At 40.5% G+C, this 10,533-nt stretch overlaps 11 non-coding genes across 11 annotated transcripts; all 11 read right to left on the bottom strand.

Annotated features, from left to right (window-relative positions):
* Positions 1-416: 416 nt before the first annotated feature.
* On the bottom strand, positions 417-489 carry trnak-cuu (transfer RNA lysine (anticodon CUU)). Its single transcript has one exon. It is a non-coding gene; the product is annotated as a tRNA-Lys (tRNA).
* Positions 490-996: 507 nt separating this feature from the next.
* On the bottom strand, positions 997-1,069 carry trnak-cuu (transfer RNA lysine (anticodon CUU)). The gene has a single exon. It is a non-coding gene; the product is annotated as a tRNA-Lys (tRNA).
* A 288-nt stretch (positions 1,070-1,357) lies between these two features.
* On the bottom strand, positions 1,358-1,430 carry trnak-cuu (transfer RNA lysine (anticodon CUU)). Its single transcript has one exon. It is a non-coding gene; the product is annotated as a tRNA-Lys (tRNA).
* Positions 1,431-3,458: 2,028 nt separating this feature from the next.
* trnak-cuu (transfer RNA lysine (anticodon CUU)) lies at positions 3,459-3,531 on the bottom strand. Its single transcript has one exon. It is a non-coding gene; the product is annotated as a tRNA-Lys (tRNA).
* Positions 3,532-4,038: 507 nt separating this feature from the next.
* Positions 4,039-4,111, bottom strand: trnak-cuu (transfer RNA lysine (anticodon CUU)). Its single transcript has one exon. It is a non-coding gene; the product is annotated as a tRNA-Lys (tRNA).
* Positions 4,112-4,399: 288 nt separating this feature from the next.
* trnak-cuu (transfer RNA lysine (anticodon CUU)) lies at positions 4,400-4,472 on the bottom strand. Its single transcript has one exon. It is a non-coding gene; the product is annotated as a tRNA-Lys (tRNA).
* Positions 4,473-4,980: 508 nt separating this feature from the next.
* On the bottom strand, positions 4,981-5,053 carry trnak-cuu (transfer RNA lysine (anticodon CUU)). Its single transcript has one exon. It is a non-coding gene; the product is annotated as a tRNA-Lys (tRNA).
* Positions 5,054-5,548: 495 nt separating this feature from the next.
* Positions 5,549-5,621, bottom strand: trnak-cuu (transfer RNA lysine (anticodon CUU)). The gene has a single exon. It is a non-coding gene; the product is annotated as a tRNA-Lys (tRNA).
* A 281-nt stretch (positions 5,622-5,902) lies between these two features.
* Positions 5,903-5,975, bottom strand: trnak-cuu (transfer RNA lysine (anticodon CUU)). The gene has a single exon. It is a non-coding gene; the product is annotated as a tRNA-Lys (tRNA).
* A 502-nt stretch (positions 5,976-6,477) lies between these two features.
* trnak-cuu (transfer RNA lysine (anticodon CUU)) lies at positions 6,478-6,550 on the bottom strand. The gene has a single exon. It is a non-coding gene; the product is annotated as a tRNA-Lys (tRNA).
* Positions 6,551-7,003: 453 nt separating this feature from the next.
* Positions 7,004-7,076, bottom strand: trnak-cuu (transfer RNA lysine (anticodon CUU)). Its single transcript has one exon. It is a non-coding gene; the product is annotated as a tRNA-Lys (tRNA).
* Positions 7,077-10,533: the final 3,457 nt, after the last annotated feature.

Here is a 10,533-nt window from a genome sequence, read left to right on the forward strand (position 1 = left end):
ATTTATTAGAAGTGGGGCACCGTTTCGTGTTGAATTTCTTGGCAAAATGCAACCGCCCAACGTGGGGCTCAAACCCACGACCCTGAGATTAAGAGTCTCATGCTCTACCGACTGAGCTAGCCGGGCCTGGTGGCTTTATGTTACAGCGTTTTGGGTTGAGCCATTTTAGTTTTCGGGTGCGGCGTTTTGTGCTGTTGGCGTTTAAGTTTGACGCGTGTCATGTCACGTTGTTACGTGTTGCGGCGTTTCTTAGTTACATATGCGCTCTTTTTTAAATATTACTGTACGAAAAGAAAAATATTATTAATTAAGTGAGTTTAACAGAAGAATACGAACACGCACATCGTTACAGTTTTTTTATTGATTTATTAGAAGTGGAGCACCGTCTCGAGTTGAATTTTTTGGCAAAATACAACCGCCCAACGTGGGGCTCGAACCCACGACCCTGAGATTAAGAGTCTCATGCTCTACCAACTGAGCTAGCCGGGCCTGCGTCATTCATCTTGATAATTGATTGTTACTGTGCAGAAATGTTCATGTAGCATTTTGTGTTACAACGTTTCGTGTTGTTGGCGTTTTGTGTTACGATGTTTCATGATTTGGGTCGTGCTATTTCATGTTGCGCCGTTTGGTATCACAGCTGTTGTAGCATTTCGTGTTGCGACGTTTCGTGCCGCGACATTTCGTGTTGTCGGCATTTCATGTTGCGTTGTTTCATGTTGCAGCGTTTTGGGTTGAGCCACTTTAGTTTTCTGGTGCGGCGTTTTGTGCTGTTGGCGTTTAAGTTTGACACGTTTCATGTCACGTTGTTACGTGTTGCGGCGTTTCTTAGTTACATATGCGCTCTTTATTGATTATTACTGTACGAAAATAAAAATATTATTAATTAATTGAGTTTAACAGAAGAATACGAACTTGCTTATTGTTACAGTTTTTTTTACTGATTTATTAGAAGTGGGGCACCGTTTAGTGTTGAATTTCTTGGCAAAATGCAGCCGCCCAACGTGGGGCTCGAACCCACGACCCTGAGATTAAGAGTCTCATGCTCTACCGACTGAGCTAGCCGGGCCTGGTGGCGTCATGTTACAGCGTTTTGGGTTGAGCCATTTTAGTTTTCGGGTGCGGCGTTTTGTGCTGTTGGCGTTTAAGTTTGACACGTTTCATGTCACGTTGTTACGTGTTGCGGCGTTTCTTAGTTACATATGCGCTCTTTTTTAAATATTACTGTAAAAAAAAAATATTATTAATTAATTGAGTTTAACAGAAGAATACGAACTCGCTTATTGTTACAGTTTTTTTATTGATTTATTAAAAGTGGAGCACCGTCTCGTGTTGAATTTCCTTGGCAAAATGCAATCGCCCAACGTGGGGCTCGAACCCACGACCCTGAGATTAAGAGTCTCATGCTCTACCGACTGAGCTAGCCGGGCCTGCATCATTCATCTTGATAATCGATTGTTACTGTGCAGAAATGTTCATGTAGCATTTTGTGTTACAACGTTTCGTGTTGATGGCGTTTCGTGTTACAATGTTTCATGATTTTGGTCGCGCTATTTCAAGTTGCGCCGTTTGGTGTCACAGCTGTTGCAGCATTTTGTGTTGCGACGTTTCGTGCCGCGACATTTCGTGTTGTCGGCATTTCATGTTGCGTTGTTTCATGTTGCAGCGTTTTGGGTTGAGCCATTTTAGTTTTCTGGTGCGGCGTTATGGGCTGTTGGCGTTTAAGTTTGACGCGTTTCATGTCACTTTGTTACGTGTTGCGGCGTTTCTTAGTTATATATGCGCTCTTTATTGATTATTACTGTACGAAAATAAAAATATTATCAGCTATGTGAGTTTAACAGAAGAATACAAACTCGCACTCCGTTACAGTTTTTTTTATTGATTTATTAAAACTGGAGCACCGTCTCGTGTTGAATTTCCTTGGCAAAATGCAATCGCCCAACGTGGGGCTCGAACCCACGACCCTGAGATTAAGAGTCTCATGCTCTACCGACTGAGCAAGCCAGGCCTGCAGTGACACCCTGATAAATGATTGTCTCTGGAAAAAAAATGTCATGTAGCATTTTGTGTTAAAACGTTTCGTGTTGATGGCGTTTTGTGTTACGATGTTTCATGATTTGGGTCGCGCTATTTCATGTTGCGCCGTTTGGTGTCCCAGCTATTGCAGCATTTTGTGTTGCGACGTTTCGTGCCACGACATTTCGTGTTGTCGGCATTTCATGTTGCGTTGTTTCATGTTGCAGCGTTTTGGGTTGAGCCATTTTAGTTTTCTGGTGCGGCGTTTTGTGCTGTTGGCGTTTAAGTTTGACGCGTTTCATGTCACGTTGTTACGTGTTGCGCCGTTTCTTGGTTACATAAGCGCTCTTTATTGATTATTACTGTACGAAAATAAAAATATTATTAGTTATGTGAGTTTAGCAGAAGAATACGAACTCGCACACCATTACAGTTTTTTTTATTGATTTATTAAAAGTGGAGCACCGTCTCGTGTTGAATTTCCTTGGCAAAATTCAACCGCCCAACGTGGGGCTCGAACCCACGACCCTGAGATTAAGAGTCTCATGCTCTACCGACTGAGCTAGCCGGTCCTACATTGTACACTTTGATAAATGATAGTTTGTGGAAAAAATATGTCATGTAGCATTTTGTGTTACAAGGTTTCAAGTTGATGGCGTTTTGTGTTACGATGTTTCATGATTTGGGTCGCGCTATTTCATGTTGCGCCGTTTGGTGTCACAGCTGTTGCAGCATTTCGTGTTGCGACGTTTCGTGCCACGACATTTCGTGTTGTCGGCATTTCATGTTGCGTTGTTTCATGTTGCAGCGTTTTGGGTTGAGCCATTTTAGTTTTATGGTGCTGCGTTTTGTGCTGTTGGCGTTTAAGTTTGACGCGTTTCATGTCACGTTACGTGTTGTGGCGTTTCTTAGTTACATATGCGCTCTTTATTGATTATTACTGTACGAAAAGAAAAATACTATTAATTAATTGAGTTTAACAGAAGAATACGAACTTGCTTATTGTTACAGTTTTTTTTACTGATTTATTAGAAGTGGGGCACCGTTTCGTGTTGAATTTCTTGGCAAAATGCAACCGCCCAACGTGGGGCTCAAACCCACGACCCTGAGATTAAGAGTCTCATGCTCTACCGACTGAGCTAGCCGGGCCTGGTGGCTTTATGTTACAGCGTTTTGGGTTGAGCCATTTTAGTTTTCGGGTGCGGCGTTTTGTGCTGTTGGCGTTTAAGTTTGACGCGTGTCATGTCACGTTGTTACGTGTTGCGGCGTTTCTTAGTTACATATGCGCTCTTTTTTAAATATTACTGTACGAAAAGAAAAATATTATTAATTAAGTGAGTTTAACAGAAGAATACGAACACGCACATCGTTACAGTTTTTTTATTGATTTATTAGAAGTGGAGCACCGTCTCGAGTTGAATTTTTTGGCAAAATACAACCGCCCAACGTGGGGCTCGAACCCACGACCCTGAGATTAAGAGTCTCATGCTCTACCAACTGAGCTAGCCGGGCCTGCGTCATTCATCTTGATAATTGATTGTTACTGTGCAGAAATGTTCATGTAGCATTTTGTGTTACAACGTTTCGTGTTGTTGGCGTTTTGTGTTACGATGTTTCATGATTTGGGTCGTGCTATTTCATGTTGCGCCGTTTGGTATCACAGCTGTTGTAGCATTTCGTGTTGCGACGTTTCGTGCCGCGACATTTCGTGTTGTCGGCATTTCATGTTGCGTTGTTTCATGTTGCAGCGTTTTGGGTTGAGCCACTTTAGTTTTCTGGTGCGGCGTTTTGTGCTGTTGGCGTTTAAGTTTGACACGTTTCATGTCACGTTGTTACGTGTTGCGGCGTTTCTTAGTTACATATGCGCTCTTTATTGATTATTACTGTACGAAAATAAAAATATTATTAATTAATTGAGTTTAACAGAAGAATACGAACTTGCTTATTGTTACAGTTTTTTTTACTGATTTATTAGAAGTGGGGCACCGTTTAGTGTTGAATTTCTTGGCAAAATGCAACCGCCCAACGTGGGGCTCGAACCCACGACCCTGAGATTAAGAGTCTCATGCTCTACCGACTGAGCTAGCCGGGCCTGGTGGCGTCATGTTACAGCGTTTTGGGTTGAGCCATTTTAGTTTTCGGGTGCGGCGTTTTGTGCTGTTGGCGTTTAAGTTTGACACGTTTCATGTCACGTTGTTACGTGTTGCGGCGTTTCTTAGTTACATATGCGCTCTTTTTTAAATATTACTGTAAAAAAAAAATATTATTAATTAATTGAGTTTAACAGAAGAATACGAACTCGCTTATTGTTACAGTTTTTTTATTGATTTATTAAAAGTGGAGCACCGTCTCGTGTTGAATTTCCTTGGCAAAATGCAATCGCCCAACGTGGGGCTCGAACCCACGACCCTGAGATTAAGAGTCTCATGCTCTACCGACTGAGCTAGCCGGGCCTGCATCATTCATCTTGATAATCGATTGTTACTGTGCAGAAATGTTCATGTAGCATTTTGTGTTACAACGTTTCGTGTTGATGGCGTTTCGTGTTACAATGTTTCATGATTTTGGTCGCGCTATTTCAAGTTGCGCCGTTTGGTGTCACAGCTGTTGCAGCATTTTGTGTTGCGACGTTTCGTGCCGCGACATTTCGTGTTGTCGGCATTTCATGTTGCGTTGTTTCATGTTGCAGCGTTTTGGGTTGAGCCATTTTAGTTTTCTGGTGCGGCGTTATGGGCTGTTGGCGTTTAAGTTTGACGCGTTTCATGTCACTTTGTTACGTGTTGCGGCGTTTCTTAGTTATATATGCGCTCTTTATTGATTATTACTGTACGAAAATAAAAATATTATCAGCTATGTGAGTTTAACAGAAGAATACAAACTCGCACTCCGTTACAGTTTTTTTTATTGATTTATTAAAACTGGAGCACCGTCTCGTGTTGAATTTCCTTGGCAAAATGCAATCGCCCAACGTGGGGCTCGAACCCACGACCCTGAGATTAAGAGTCTCATGCTCTACCGACTGAGCTAGCCGGGCCTGCATCATGATCCTTGATGAATGATTGATACCGTACAAAAATGTTCCTGTAGCATTTTGTGTTACAACGTTTTTATGTTGATGGCGTTTCGTGTCACAGCTGTTGCAGCATTTCGTGTTGCGACGTTTCGTGCCACGACATTTCGTGTTGTCGGCATTTCATGTTGCGTTGTTTCATGTTACAGCGTTTTGGGTTGAGCCATTTTAGTTTTCGGGAGCGGTATTTTGTGCTTTTGGCGTTTAAGTTTGACGCGTTTCATGTCACGTTGTTACGTGTTGCGCCGTTTCTTAGTTACATATGCGCTCTTTATTGATTATTACTGTACAAAAATAAAAATATTATTAATTGAGTGAGTTTAACAGAAGAATATGAACACGCACATCGTGTGATTGACTTGAAGTGGGTGTGGCATGGATGATTGTTTGGCGCCCAATAAAAGACTTGATGGAGGATTCTTCAACGTCTCGTGTTGAATTTCCTTGGCAAAGTTCAACTGCCCAACGTGGGGCTCGAACCCACGACCCTGAGATTAAGAGTCTCATGCTCTACCGACTGAGCTAGCCGGGCCTGCATCATTCATCTTGATGAATGATTGTTACTGTGCAGAAATGTTCATGTAGCATTTTGTGTTGCAACGTTTCGTGTTGATGGCGTTTCGTGTTACGATGTTTCATGATTTGGGTCGCGCTATTTCATGTTGCGCCGTTTGGTGTCACAGCTGTTGCAGCATTTCGTGTTGCGACGTTTCGTGCCGCGACATTTCGTGTTGTCGGCATTTCATGGTTTTTTTATTGATTTATTAAAAGTGGAGCACCGTCTCGTGTTGAATTTCCTTGGCAAAATGCAACCGCCCAACGTGGGGCTCGAACCCACGACCCTGAGATTAAGAGTCTCATGCTCTACCGACTGAGCTAGCCGGGCCTGCATCATTCATCTTGATAATTGATTGTTACTGTGCAGAAATGTTCATGTAGCATTTTGTGTTACAACGTTTCGTGTTGTTGGCGTTTTGTGTTACGATGTTTCATGATATGGGTCGTGCTATTTCATGTTGCGCCGTTTGGTATCACAGCTGTTGCAGCATTTTGTGTTGCGACGTTTCGTGCCGCGACATTTCATGTTGTCGGCATTTCATGTTGCGTTGTTTCATGTTGCAGCGTTTTGGGTTGAGCCACTTTAGTTTTCTGGTGCGGCGTTTTGTGCTGTTGGCGTTTAAGTTTGACGCGTTTCATGTCACGTTGTTACGTGTTGCGGCGTTTCTTAGTTACATATGCGCTCTTTATTAAATATTACTGTAAAAAAAAATATTATTAATTAATTGAGTTTAACAGAAGAATACGAACTCGCTTATTGTTACAGTTTTTTTACTGATTTATTAGAAGTGGAGCACCATCTCGTGTTGAATTTCTTGGCAAAATGCAACCGCCCAACGTGGGGCTCGAACCCACGACCCTGAGATTAAGAGTCTCATGCTCTACCGACTGAGCTAGCCGGGCCTGCATTGTCACCCTTGATGAATGACTGATACCGTACAAAAATGTTCCTGTAGCATTTTGTGTTACAACGTTTCATGTTGATGGCGTTTCGTGTCACAGCTGTTGTAGCATTTCGTGTTGCGACGTTTCGTGCCGCGACATTTCGTGTTGTCGGCATTTCATGTTGCGTTGTTTCATGTTGCAGCGTTTTGGGTTGAGCCACTTTAGTTTTCTGGTGCGGCGTTTTGTGCTGTTGGCGTTTAAGTTTGACGCGTTTCATGTCACGTTGTTACGTGTTGCGGCGTTTCTTGGTTACATATGCGCTCTTTATTAAATATTACTGTAAAAAAAAAATATTATTAATTAATTGAGTTTAACAGAAGAATACGAACTCGCTTATTGTTACAGTTTTTTTTACTGATTTATTAGAAGTGGAGCACCGTCTCGTGTTGAATTTCCTTGGCAAAATGCAACCGCCCAACGTGGGGCTCGAACCCACGACCCTGAGATTAAGAGTCTCATGCTCTACCGACTGAGCTAGCCGGGCCTGCATTCACCCCCTGATAAATGATTGTTTCTGGAAAAAAAATTCATGTAGCATTTTGTGTTACAACGTTTCGTGTTGATGGCGTTTTGTGTTACGATGTTTCATGATTTTCATCAGTTTGGTGTCACAGCTGTTGCAGCATTTCGTGTTGCGACGTTTCGTGCCGCGACATTTCGTGTTGTCGGCATTTCATGTTGCGTTGTTTCATGTTGCAGCGTTTTGGGTTGAGCCATTTTAGTTTTCTGGTGCGGCGTTTTTTGCTGTTGGCGTTTAAGTTTGACGCGTTTCATGTCACTTTGTTACGTGTTGCGGCGTTTCTTAGTTACATATGCGCTCTTTATTGATTATTACTGTACGAAAAGAAAAATTATTAGTTAAGTGAGTTTAACAGAAAAATATGAACTCGCACATCCTTACAGTTTTTTTATTCATTTATTCGAATTGGAGCACCGTCTTTTGTTGAATTTCCTTGGCAAAATTCAGCCACCCAATGTGGGGTTCAAACCTACGACCCTGTGTTTAAGAGTCTCATGCTCTACCGACAGAGCTAGCCGGGCCTGGTGTTTATGAATTTGTAAGCGCGCCGAGTTGACGGCGCCAAGTTCGGAACGCATAAAGAATTAAAATAAGTAAATTCGAACAGAAAAATCTATGTTTTATTTACAAACCCAAAACCAGTGAAGTTGGCACGTTGTGTAAATCGTAAATAAAAACAAAATACAATGATTTGCAAAACCTTTTCAACCTATATTCAATTGAATAGACTGCAAAGACAAGATACTTAACGTTCGAACTGGAAAACTTTTGGTTTTTTTTTTGCAAATATTAGCTCATTTGGAATTTGATGCCTGCAACATGTTTCAAAAAAGCTGGCACAAGTGGCAAGAAAGCTATTGCAAGGAATATTATCAAAAGGTTCAGAGAATCTGGAGAAATCACTGCAAGTAAGCGATGATATTACGGACCTTGGATCCCTCAGGCGGTACTGGATCAAAAAGCAACACCAGTGTGTAAAGGATATCACCACAAAAAAACACTGTCAGTAACTACAGTTGGTCGCTACATATGTAAGTGCAAGTTAAAACTCTACTACTGGGGCGGTATAGATTGGGTAGTAGAGTGGCCGTGGTAGAGTGGCCGTGCCAGCAACTTGAGGGTTCCTGGTTCGATCCCCGCTTCTGCCACCCTAGTCACTGCCGTTGTGTCCTTGGGCAAGACACTTTACCCACTTGCTCCCAGTGCCACCCACACTGGTTTAAATGTAACTTAGATATTGGGTTTCACTATGTAAAAGTGCGTTGAGTCACTAGAGCAAAGCGCTATGTAAATATAATTCACTTCACTTCACTACTATGCAAAGCGAAAGCCACTTATCAACAACACCCAGAAACGCCGCCGACTTTGCTGGGCCCGAGCTCATCTCAGATGGACTGATGCAAAGTGGAAAAGTGTTCTGTGGTCTGACTACCGTATTTTTCGGACTATAAGTCGCAGTTTTTTTCATAGTTTGGCCGGGGTTGCGACTTATACTCAGGAGCGACTTATGTGTGAAATTATTAACACATTACCGTAAAATATCAAATAATATTATTTAGCTCATTCACGTAAGAGACTAGACGTATAAGATTTAGCGATTAGGAGTGACAGATTGTTTGGTAAACGTATAGCATGTTCTATATGTTATAGTTATTTGAATGACTCTTACCATAATATGTTACGTTAACATACCAGGCACGTTCTCAGTTGGTTATTTATGCCTCATATAACGTACACTTATTCAGCCTGTTGTTCATTATTCTTTATTTATTTTAAATTGCCTTTCAAATTTCTATTCTTGGTGTTGGCTTTTATCAAATAAATATCCCCCAAAAATGCGACTTATACTCCAGTGCGACTTATATATGTTTTTTTTTCCTTCTTTATTATGCATTTTCGGCCGGTGCGACTTATACTCCGGAGCGATTTATAGTCCGAAAAATACGGTAGTCCACATTTCAAATTGTTTTTGGAAACTGTGGACGTCGTGTCCTCCGGACCAAAGACGGACTGTTATATGCGCAAAGTTCAAAAGCCAGCATCTGTGTGGCGCATTATGAAGCCTAAAATAGCACAACGGAGACCCCCGGACTGTTGAACAACTTAAGCTGTACATCAAGCAAGAAGGGGAAAGAATTCCACCTGAAAAGCTTCAAAAGTTGGTCTCCTCAGTTCCCAAACGTTTACTGAATAGTAATAATAATAGATTTTATTTGTAGAAAGCACTTTACATTGAGTAAACCAGTGGTCCCCAACCTTTTTGTAGCTGCGGACCGGTCAACGCTTGAAAATTTGTCCCACGGACCGGTGGGGGGAAGGGGGGGTGTATTTAAAAAAAAAAAAAAAAAAAATTTTTTTTTTTTTTTACATAAATTAATACAATCATGTGTGCTTACGGACTGTATCCCTGCAGACTGTATTGATGTATATTGATATATAATGTATATATTGTGTTTTTTATGTTGATTTCATTAAAAAAAAAAAAAAAAAATATTTTTTTTTTTTTTTAATTTCTTGTGGTTGGGGACCACTGGAGTAAACAACCTCAAAGTGCTACAGTGTATTAAAAAAATTAAAATTAAAATAAAAAGATAATAAAAAATAAATAAAAATAAAAACTAGAACAGCCAAATAGCTAGAAATAGTATGCATATATCTAGAAAAAGTTTATTTTTAAAAAGAAGGGTTTTTAATAGGGCTGCGAATCTTTGAGTGTCCCACGATTCGATTCAATATCGATTCTTGGGGTCACGATTCGATTATAAATCGATTTTTTTCGATTCAATGCGATTCTCGATTCAAAACGATATCTTTTCGATTCAAAACAATTCTCTATTCATTCAATACATAGGATTTCATCAGGATCTACCCCAGTCTGCTGACATGCAAGCAGAGTAGTAGATTTTTGTAAAAAGCTTTTATAATTGTAAAGGACAATGTTTTATTAACTGATTGCAATAATGTACATTTGTTTTAACTATTAAATCAACCAAAAATATGACTTATTTTATCTTATCAAGCTTATGAGATGTGATGCAAGGGTAAGCCACTGTGACACTATTGTTAATTTTAAAAAAAATTGTTTTTATAAATGTCTAATGATAATGTCAATGAGGGATTTTTAATCACTGCTATGTTGAAATTGTAGCTAATATTGATACTGTGGTTGATAATATTCATTTTTGTTTCACTACTTTTGGTTTGTTCTGTGTCGTGTTTGTGTCTCCTCTCAGTTGCTCTGTTTATTGCAGTTCTGAGTGTTGCTGGGTCGGGCTTGGTTTTGGAATTGGATTGCATTGTTATGGTATTGCTTTGTATTATTTTGTTGCATTGATTGATTTAAAAAAAAAAATTTAAAAATCGATTTTTGAAAAATGAGAATCGATACTGAATCGCACAACGTGAGAATCGCGATTTGAAT

The sequence above is a fragment of the Entelurus aequoreus genome, linkage group LG08 (assembly GCF_033978785.1).
Source record: "Entelurus aequoreus isolate RoL-2023_Sb linkage group LG08, RoL_Eaeq_v1.1, whole genome shotgun sequence".
In the NCBI taxonomy this organism is placed as follows: domain Eukaryota; kingdom Metazoa; phylum Chordata; class Actinopteri; order Syngnathiformes; family Syngnathidae; genus Entelurus; species Entelurus aequoreus.